General features: G+C 47.9%; 1 pseudogene; it reads left to right on the top strand.

Moving 5' to 3' along the window:
* Positions 1-6,129: 6,129 nt before the first annotated feature.
* LOC148138151 (uncharacterized) lies at positions 6,130-7,205 on the top strand (annotated as a pseudogene).
* Positions 7,206-10,572: the final 3,367 nt, after the last annotated feature.

Below are 10,572 nucleotides of genomic sequence, written 5' to 3'. Positions count from 1 at the left end.
AGTTTCGGAAAGGGTCCGAGAAGGGAGCCTGAGACACTCCTGCTCTGTGTGCACATGTATCTAGGTGTGAATGTGGTGGTCCTTAGTTTCACATCATTCTTTAAGGTCAACTACCCAAGATGATGCCTCGGTTTATGTTTCCCTACATTGTTGGTCTTGGTCTGTCCCGGAAGGAAAAGTCAGGAAAACTGGCAGATGAGGCATACTGGTCTGAGTCACCTGGCTTGCTTCAAAACAGAAGACCAGTATGTCAATTTCCAACCATTACTGGTTTTTTGTGATCTCTCAGGTTAGGAATGAGATTGGTATTCTCGGCAGTACTAGGCCAAGATGGAACCTGGTACTTTCCTGCTGTGGACCCTCATGCATGTGGGGGTTCTCAATTCCAGACTCCATGAAGCATCAACAAACACGAGCCTGAGATCGGGGTTGCATCTAAATCTCCCTATCTGCGTCTTCAAAAGTCCCACATTGGGTGAAATTGTTAAATTCAGTGCTTGGCTGGAAATGGAACCTGAGGCCTACACTTCCCTGTATGGGACTCGAACCATTCCACACCGGGTGAAATTGGTAAAATCAGTATTCGGCTTTAGATGGAGAAATGGCATGTCTCTGCAGGGCATTATAAAATGGGTGGAGGAGAAGGATCTTGTTCCCGGTGGAGAAATAATTCCAGGTGTAATATAAACACTCAAGAGCAGATTCAAAGAAGCAAGGTCAGTGCAAAATTAATTGCTTAAAACTCAGGAATAGGAAATGTGAAATCACAATGTTGGGTGTATACTGCAGGCCTCCCAATGATCAGCAGACGAGAGAGGAGAGAACATGTAGACAGATCCTGGAAAGATGTAAAAGCAGTGTTGTGGTGGGTGATTTTAACTTCCCCGACACGCTAGGAACTTTGATGGGCTGAATTTGTATGATTCTGGATTAGTGGTGGTGGAAGAGCACAGCAGTTCAGGCAGCATTTAAGGAGCTTCGAAATCGACGTTTCGGGCAAATGCCCTTCGGGCAAAAGAATTTGCAAGAAATGTTCTTGAAACAATAGGTAAACTGTCCAACCAAGGAAGGGACCTGAGTTTCGGAACTGAATCGGGCCAGGTAAGTGACGTTTCACTGTGGGAGAATTTTGGGAGAAGTGACCATAATAGCAACCCCTGTCATGTAGGCCGCGGTGGCAGAGTGGTTAAGGCGATGGACGGCTAATCCGTTGTGTTTTACGCACGTGATTTCGAATTCCATCCTCGCCGTTGTCTTAGTATTTGGATAGGCCAGGACTGATTTGGGATAATCGCCTTAACTTTGTGCATGGGAAAGCATGTATCACAAACTTGATTGAGTCTTTTTGAACAAATAACAAAGACGATTGATGAAGGCAGAGCAGTAGAAGTGATCTATATGGACTTCAGGAAGGTGTTCGACAAGGTTCCCCATGGAAGACTGATTAGCAAGGGAAGATCTCGCAGAACACAGGGAAAACTAGCCATTTGGTTACAGAACTGGCTGAAAGGTAGAAGACAGAGGGTGGTAGTGGAGGGTTGTTTTTCAGACTGGAGGCCTGTGACCAGTGGAGTGCCACAAGGATCGGTGCTGGGTCCTCTATTTTTTGTCATTTACATAAATGATTTGGATGCGAGCATAAGAGGTAGAGTTAGTATATTTGCAGATGATACCAAAATTGGAGATGTAGTGGACAGCGAAGAGGGTTACCTCAGATTACAACAGGATCTGGACCAGAGAGGCCAATGGGCTGAGAAGTGGCAGATGGAGTTTCATTCAGATAAATTCGAGGTGCTGTATTTTGGGAAAGTAAATCTTAAAAGAATTTTACAGTTAATGGTAAGGTCCTCGGGAGTGTTGCTGACAAAGAGACCTTGGAGCGCAGGTTTTTGAAAGTGGAGTAGTAGGTAGATAGGTAGTGAAAGAAGGCGTTTGGTATGCTTTAATTTATTGGTCAGAGTATTGAGTACAGGAGTTGGGAGGTCATGTTGCAGCTGTACAGAACATTGGTTAGGCCACTGTTGGAATATTGCACGCAATTCAGGTCTCCTTCCTTTCAGAAATATGTTCAGAAAAGATTTATAACAATGTTGCCAGGGTAGGAGGATTTAAGCGATAGGAAGAGGCTGAATAGGCTGGGACTGCTTTCCCTGGAGCGTCGGAGACTGAGGGGTGACCTCATTGAGGTTTACAAAATTATGAGGGGCATGAATAGATTAAATAGGCAAAGTCTTTTCCCTGGGTTCAGTGAGTCCAGAATTAGAGGGCATAGGTTTAGGGTGAGAGAGGAAAAATATAAAAGAGACCTAAGGGGCAAATGTTTCACGGAGAGGGTGGTACTTGTATGGAATGAGTTGCCAGAGGAAGCGGTGGAGACTGATAGAATTGCAAAATTATAGAGCTATTTGTATTGGAATATGAATAGGAAGGGGTTGGAGGGATATGAACCGGGTGCCGGCAGTTGGGACTAAATTGTGTTTGGATATCTGGTCAGCATGTACGGGTTGGACCGAAGTGTCTGTTTTCATGCTGTATATCATCATTACTCTATGACTCTAAGATATTCGCGCATCGTGATAACGGCTGTCCTCTTAATTTGGGGGAATGCAAACTGCAAAAATATTAGGCAGGAACTGGAAAAACTTTGCAAGCAGGTATTTGAGGGTAAATCTTCATCGGACATTTGGGATTATTTCAAACAGCAGTTGACAAGATTTCATGAGTGGCACATACCTGGGAGAATGATGGAGGTGTATGGCTATTTATATGAACCTCGGATGACCAGGGATGTTGAGACCTTAGTCAGAAAGAGAAACGAAGTATTTGGAAGGTCGAGGAGGATGAGAACTGATGAAGCCAATGAATATGTAAGGAAAGTGGGAAAGAACGTAAACAATGAATTAGAAGGACTGAAAGGGGTCATGAAACGTCGTTAGCAAATAGGATGACGAAGAAGTCCAAAGCTTTTAATACATGTCCAAAAAGCAATAATGTAGCCAGCGAAAGAATTGGAAAACTCAAAGACTGTGGAGGGAATATATGGGTGTAACCAGAAAAGTTTGGTGAGATCCGAAAGGAATACTTTGTTTCAATATTCCGCAATCAGAACGAATTGGTGGAGGATGATCTCAGGGAATGGATTTTCAAGTTTCTAAGACAAATTACTATTAAAAAGGATGAGGTGTCGTGTATCTTAAAAAGGATTCTATACCAAAATATTGATGAATGCAAGAGAACAAATCAGAGCATTGACAGATATTTTTGTGCACTCTTTGATCACAGATGAGGTCCCAGAGATTTGGAGAATAGCCAATCTCGTCCCATCATTTAAGAAGGGCAGTAGGGATAATGCTGGAAATGACAGACCTCTAAATCGCACACCAGTATCAGTGAAATTATTGGAAAAGATTCTCAGGGACCAGCTTTAGGAGCAAATTGACATATTCATGATTGCAAGGATTTGTACTGGTGAGGTTGTGCCTCGCTAACATGAGCTGAAGAATGTGTTGCTGGAAAAGCGCAGCCGGTCTGGCAGCATCAAAGCAGCGTGAGAATCGACGTTTCTGGCATAAGCCCTTCTTCAGGAATGAGGAGGGTGTGCCAAGCAGACTAAGATAAAAGTTAGGGAGGAGGGACTTGACGGAGGAGCGTTGGGAATGCGATAGGTGGAAGGATGTTAAGGTGAGGGTGATAGGCCGGAGAGGGAGTGGGGGCAGAGACCTCGGAAAAAGATTGCAGGTGAAGAAGGCGGTGCTGAGCCCAAGGGTTGGGACTGAGAAAAGGTGGGGAAGGGAAAATGAGGAAGCTGGAGAAATCTGCATTCATCCCTTGAAGTTGGAGGGTTTCTAGGCGGAAGATGAGGCGCTCTTCCTCCAGGCTTCGTGTTGCCATGGACTGGCGATGGAGGAGGTCAAGGACCAGCATGCCATTGGCGGAGTGGGAGGGGGAGTTAAAGTGTTCAGCCACGAGACTGTTGGGTTGGTAGGTGCGTGTGTCCCAGAGGTGTTCTCTGAAACGTTCTGCAAGTAGGTGGCCTGTCTGCCCAATGTAGAGGAGGCCACATCGGGTGCAGCGGATGCAGTAAATGATGTGTGTGGAGGTGCATGTGAATTTGTGACAGATATGGAAGGATCCCTTGGGGCCTTGGAGGGAAGTGAGGGGGGTGTTGTGGGCTCACGTTTTGCATTTCTAGCGGTTGCAGGGGAAAGTGCCGGGAGTGGACGTTGGGTTGCTGGGGGGTGTGGTCCTGACGAGGGAGTCAAGGAGAGAGTGGTCTTTCTGGAACGCTGATAAGGGAGGTGAGGGAAATATATCCTTGGTCGTGGCGTCTGTTTGGAGGTGGCGGAAATGATGAAGGATGATACGATGTATCTGGAGATTGGTGGGGTGGTAGGTGAGGAACAGTGTGGTTCTGTCCTGGTGGCAATTGGAGGGGCGAGATGCAAGGGCGGAGGAGCGGGAAGTGGAGGATATGCGGTGGAGAGTATCGTCAAACACGTCTGAGGGGAAATTGCGGTCTTTGAAGAAGGAGGCCATCTGGGTTGTTCGGGCCTGGAATTGGTCCTCCTGGGTGCAGATGCGGTAAAGGTTAAGTAATTGGGAATATGGGATGGCGTTGTTACAGGTTCAGAGTGGGAGGAGATATAATCTAGGTCACTGTGGGAGTCGGTCGGTTTATAGTAAACGTCCGTGTTGAGTCGGTCGTCCGAGATAGAAATGGAGTGGTCTAGGAAGGGGAGGGAGGAGTCTGAGATGGTCAAGGTAAATTTGAGGTCGGAATGGATGGTGCAAGTAACGTGGATGAACTGTTCAACCTTCTCATGTGAGCATAAGGTAGCGCCAATGCAGTCATCCATGTAGCGGAGGAAAAGGCGGGGATGGTGTCAGTGTAGCTGCAGAAGATGGACTGTTCCACATATCAGACGAAGAGGCAGGCATAGTTGGGGCCCATGCGGATTCCCATGGCTACTCCGTTGGTTTGAAGGAAGTGGGAGGATTGGAAAGAGAATTTGTTCAGAGTGAGGACTACTTCAGTCAGTCGAAGGAGGGTGTCAGTGGAAGGGTACTGATTAGTTTGACGGAAAGGAAAAAGCAGCGGGATTTGAGGCCTTCGTGATGGGGGATGGAAGTGTATAGGGACTATATGTCCATGGTGAAGATAAGGCGCTGGCGGCCGGGGAAGCGAAAATCATGGAGGAGGTGGAGGGCGTGTGTGGTGTCCCGAAAGCAGGTGGAGAGTTCTTGGACGAACGGGGACAGGACCGTGTCGAGGTATGCAGTGATGAGTTCGGTGGGGCAAGAGCAGGCTGAGACAATGGGTCGGCCGGGGCAGTCAGGTTCGTGGATTTTGGACTGGATGTAGAAAAGGGCGGTGTGGGACTATGAGGTTGGAGGTCGTGGATGGGAGATCCCCTGGAGTGATGAGGTTATGGATGGTCTGGGAGATTATGGTTTGGTGGTGGAAGGTGGGGTCATGGTCAAGGGGCCAGTAGGAGGAGGTGTCCGCGAGCTGGCGTTTTGCCTCAGCAATGTAAACATCGGTGTGCCAATCTACCACTGCGCTGCCCTTGTCTGCCGGTTTTATTTAGATTAGATTAGATTACTCACAGTGTGGAAACAGACCCTACGTCCCAACAAGTCCACACCGCCCCGCTGAAGCGAAACCCACCCATACCCCTACATTTACCCCTTACCAAACACTACGGACAATTTAGCATGGCCAATTCACCTGACCATCGTTGGACTGTGGGAGGAAACCGGAGCACCCGGAGGAAACTCATGCAGACACGGGGAGAACGTGAAAACTCCACACAGTCAGTCGCCTGAGGCGGGAATTGAACCCGGGTCTCTGGCGCTGTGAAGCAGCAGTGCTAACCACTTTGCCACCGTGCCGCCCACCAACGGTGGCACGGTGGCACGGTGGTTTGATAGTGAGGTTGAGGTTGGAGCGGAGGGCTACATATTGAGAGTGTGAGAGGTTGGAATGGGTGAGAGGGGTGGGCAAGTTGAAAACAGCCTTCGATGAAAATTGCACAATTCACAGCCGAGAGAGAACATTCACATCTTTCATGTTTGGATGAGGCTTCCACTGATTGTTAAACCAGGAGAAGAAATATGAACAGTTTATGCATGGATAAACCCTGGAAATGTGGGCACTGTGGGAAGGGATTCTATTAATCATCTGCTCTTGAGATTCATGAGCGCAGATACACGGGGGAGAGGCCATTCACCTGTTTTGTGTGTGAGAAAGGATTCGGCGCTATCTCCAATCTACTGACACACCAGAAATCTCGCACTGTGCTGAGACCATGCACCTCTGACCGTGGGAAGAGACTCACTGATACATCCACACCGTTGGCGCGCAAGCAAGAGATTATTCCCCTGCTCTGATTGTGGGATGGAATTCACCAGTTCAGCTAACGTGCTGAGACACAAGCGAGTTGACACTGAGGAGAGGCCGTTGTGTTGCTCTGAGTGTGGGAAAGGATTTGATCAGCCATCTGGCTTGGTTATTCACCACCGGATGCACACTGGCGAGAGGCTGTTCACCTGTTCTCAGTGTGGGAAAGGGTTCGCTCAGTCATCGAGCTTGGTTATTCACCAACGGCTTCACACTGGCTAGAGGCCTTTTCCCTGCCTCACTGTGGGAAGAGATTCTCGGATGTGTACACCATACGACGACATGAACGGATTGACATCGGGGAGAGGCCGTTCATCTGCTCTCAATGTGGGAAGGGATTCACTCAATTATCCAGCCTGCAGAGACATCAGCGTGTTGGCACCAGTAAGAGGCCACTCACCTGCTCTCAGAGTGGGAAGGAATTCATTCAATTATCCCATCTGAAGACGCACCAGCAAGTTCACACGGGGAGAGGCCGTTCACCTGCTCTCTGTGCGGAAATACGTTATCTCGATTATCCAACCTGCAGACAAACCAGCGGATCCACACCAAGGAGAGGCCGTTCACCTGCTTTCAGTGCGTGAAGGGATACACTCAATTATCCCATCTGGAGAGACACCAGCGACTTCACACCACAGAGGGGCCGTTTACCTGCTCTCGGTGAGGGAAGGGTAACACTCAATTATCCAACCTGCAGAGACACCAGCGGTTTCACACCGGCGAGAGGCCACTCACCTACTCTCAGTGCGGGAAGTGATACACTCGAGTATCCAGCCTGCAGGAACACCAGCGAGGTCACCAGTGACTGCAGGAGTGTGTTCTGTTTTTGGTGCTGCTGCTCATCATGTTCAGAACTGACTTTTGTTGATCCTGCCAGTGGGTGAAGTGGGAAGCCAGAGGGTTTCTTTCTGCTGGACTGGCCACCCTCACCTTTGCTTCCAGTGAAGCAGTGAATGAAGAAAGGTTTGGAAGGTAGAAGTTGTTTAGTCTGAAATGGGAACCTCAATTATCCGGCATTCCATTATCCGAATATGGGACTATCCGGTAAGATTGCATGGTCGCAATGCTTGACTAAACTGTTCTCCGGCATTCAATGAACTGAACAAAATTCTCCTCACCCGTGTCTTCAAATAATCGAGCTTCCTCTGCATTTCATTTTCTCCAATAGCATGCTACGTTTGCATGGAGATGGTCACGTTCGTCGGTTGTTTTGTTTAATTTACATGGGCGCTTCTCACAGAAGGCGGTTGGGGATTTGTAAAGATGGAATCGCTCATTTGGAATCGCTGAGGATAAATGAACCCGGAAGGCTTGCTGAGCTAGGAGCTGAAGGATGTAATCTCCAGTAAGTCTGTCGATGAAAGGCACTGGGTCTTGTGGTGGCAGAAAGATGTCAGACATTGGCGATATGAATGAGGAGCAGGAAAGCCATTCAGCCGTTCAAGATGCCTGACAACGTAAAAAAATTGTGACCAATCAGATTGTCATCTCCACTCCTATCTAAACCCTCAAAGCTTTCCCCACAATGGGGTCAAAAGATGATGCCAAAGCTGTAACACTGTCAGTAGCACTGGTATATTCTCATTGTCAAACAGACGAACTTTCAAAGCAAACTGCTGGAGATCAAGGAGTAAGTCAGTGTTGGGAAAAGTGGCAGGTGTTTCCCATAAGACCATAAGACATAGGAGGGGAAGTAAGGCCATTCGACCCATCGAGTCCACTCCACCAGGGAATGTTGCACCAAAGACAGAATCTTCTGAGACACCCATTCTTTCTCATGTATTTACCACGAATGAAAATAGACGCAATCATTTCCAAAACACTTATATGTTCAGGAACGTCACTCAGGATGTCCAAGAAAGCCAAGAAAGAGTTTTATTCTGAGATGCCAGCTCAGCTGAAACCTTGATTAGAAAAACATTTTCCAAAATCTTCATTGCATTAATCCAGGAATTGTGAGTAATCCCAGATGGCCTTCATCTTCAAAGATTGCAATTTCCCCTCCCACGTCGTTGACGATGTCCTCCAATGCATCTTATCCACGTCCTGCACCTTCGCCCTCTATACCCATCCCTCTCAACGCAACAAGGACAGAATACCTCTCCCCTCGCACGGTCCTCGCCTTTCACCCCAGCAACTTGCATTTAGACCGTGTCGTCCTCCACCACTTCTGCCACTGATAAACGGACCCCACTGCCAGAGATATATTTCTCTCCCCACCACTATTAGCATTCCGGAGAGACCATTCCGTCCGCGACTCCCTGGTCAGTTCCACACCCAACTCCCCCCCCCCCCCCACTCATTCCTGACACCTGCACCTACCACCGCAGGATGTGCAGCACCTACACCCACACCTTCCCCTCCCCCTCGCCATCTCCTTCCAAGGTCCACAAGGATCCTTTCACATCCGACAGAAATTTACCTGGACCCAAAGCAATGTCACCTACTGTATGCTTTGCACCCAATGTGATCTCGTTTAAATCAGGGAGACAGGACGCCAACTTACCGATCGTTAAAGAGAACATTTCTGGCACATCTGCACAAACCAACCCTGTCAGCCCGTCGCTGAACACGTCAACTCCCCTTCCTACACAGCCAACGACATGCAGGTCCTGGGTAAACTCCATTGCAAACCCTTCCCGCCCACACTTAGAGACAGAATGCATCATATTGCGCCAAGGGACCCTGCAATTAAATGGGATCAATGTAGATTTCACCAGTTTGCTCAGTTTCCCCACTCTTACTTCCTTACCTACCCACCCCCGTTGTCCCTGTCGCAAGCCGCCAACTCGCCACCACCTTCTTGACCTGTCCGTCGCCTCTCTCATCTTTCTGTTCCACCCTCCTCTCCCACCTTCATCTCTCCAGGGTGAAGATATAAATTGGGGTGGCGGGAGGTGTGGGACTAGTGAGAAGGTAGCAAAGAGTAGAATCGGTGAATGTGCTTGGGGATGGAGGCGATAGGTCAGAGGGAAGGGTGGGGGAAGGTAGCAAAGAGTACAATAGGTGAATGGGAGTGGGTATGGAGTGATAGGTCAGAGCGGAGAGTGGGGGAAGGTAGTAAAGAGTACAATAGTGAGTGGGGGTGGGGGTGGGGGTGGACGTGATAAGTCAGAGAGGAGGGTGAGGGAAGGTAGAAAAGATTTTAAACCTCAGCCTGATGTGGAAGACTTAAAGTGGTAGAACATATGAACACAGAAAAGTATAGCACCGAACGGGCCCTTTGGCCCACGATGTTGTGCCGAGGATCAATCCTAATGTAAAATAAAATAACCTGTGCACTCCTCAATTCACTTCAATTTAAGCAGTCACTTAAATGTCCCTAATGGCACTGCTTCCACCACCACCACTGGCAAAGTATTCTATGTGCTCACAGCTTTCTGAGTAAAGAACCAACCTTTGATGTCCCATCGATATATTTCTCCTAATATCTTAAAACTATGACCCCTCGTGCCAGTTAACCCTGGCCTGGGGAAGAGTCGGGAAAGAAAATAAATTCTAAAATTGAGAAAACTGTTGACGTTTTTGAGAGGTTAATGGTTTTTGTTCTGAATTGGGATTAGGAACAATAACAAAAAATCGAGAAAGCAAACTTGCCCCTTTATTGTAAAAGCGCATGGGAATAACAATAATGAACCAGTTGCAGGTCTTTTGACAGGGAGCTGTGACAACACAGACGCTGGGACATTTTCAGACAGAGCGCACTCGAAATCATAAGAATGAGAAACTGGGGAGGAATCGGTGTAAATTCCAGTGAGCTATGACATACGTTTGGGTTGATCCCTTCAGAAAGTGAATGGCCCTTTAGGAGTTCACGAGATAAACATCTTGGGCAGTTAAAGTGAAATTCAATTCAAACCGTCAAAGAGATATTAGGATTGTGTTAAATAAGGGTGATTTGTTTCGCTTCCCATTTGCACAATTAAGTTTCTTTTAACAAAGTGACCTGTGGTGCAATGCAAGTTGGGATCTCTGGTCGGCATGGACGGGTTGGACCGAAGGGTCTGCTACCATGCTGCAAACTCTATGACTCTATGTTGATTGTTCTGACAAAGATGGCAGGATTTGTGTTCCCTCGGGCCAAAGGAGGCCAGGATTATTCAGTGAGAATCTTCATATACAGTGAGGCAGCAGAAGCTGGTCAGGTTCAGAAAGTGATGACCGGATAAACG

Source organism: Chiloscyllium plagiosum, unplaced genomic scaffold, assembly GCF_037043375.1.
Source record: "Chiloscyllium plagiosum isolate Xiang-an unplaced genomic scaffold, Cpla_swu_hap1 HiC_scaffold_41, whole genome shotgun sequence".
NCBI classification, from domain to species: Eukaryota; Metazoa; Chordata; class Chondrichthyes; order Orectolobiformes; family Hemiscylliidae; genus Chiloscyllium; species Chiloscyllium plagiosum.
This window is presented reverse-complemented; position numbering and strand designations above follow the sequence as displayed.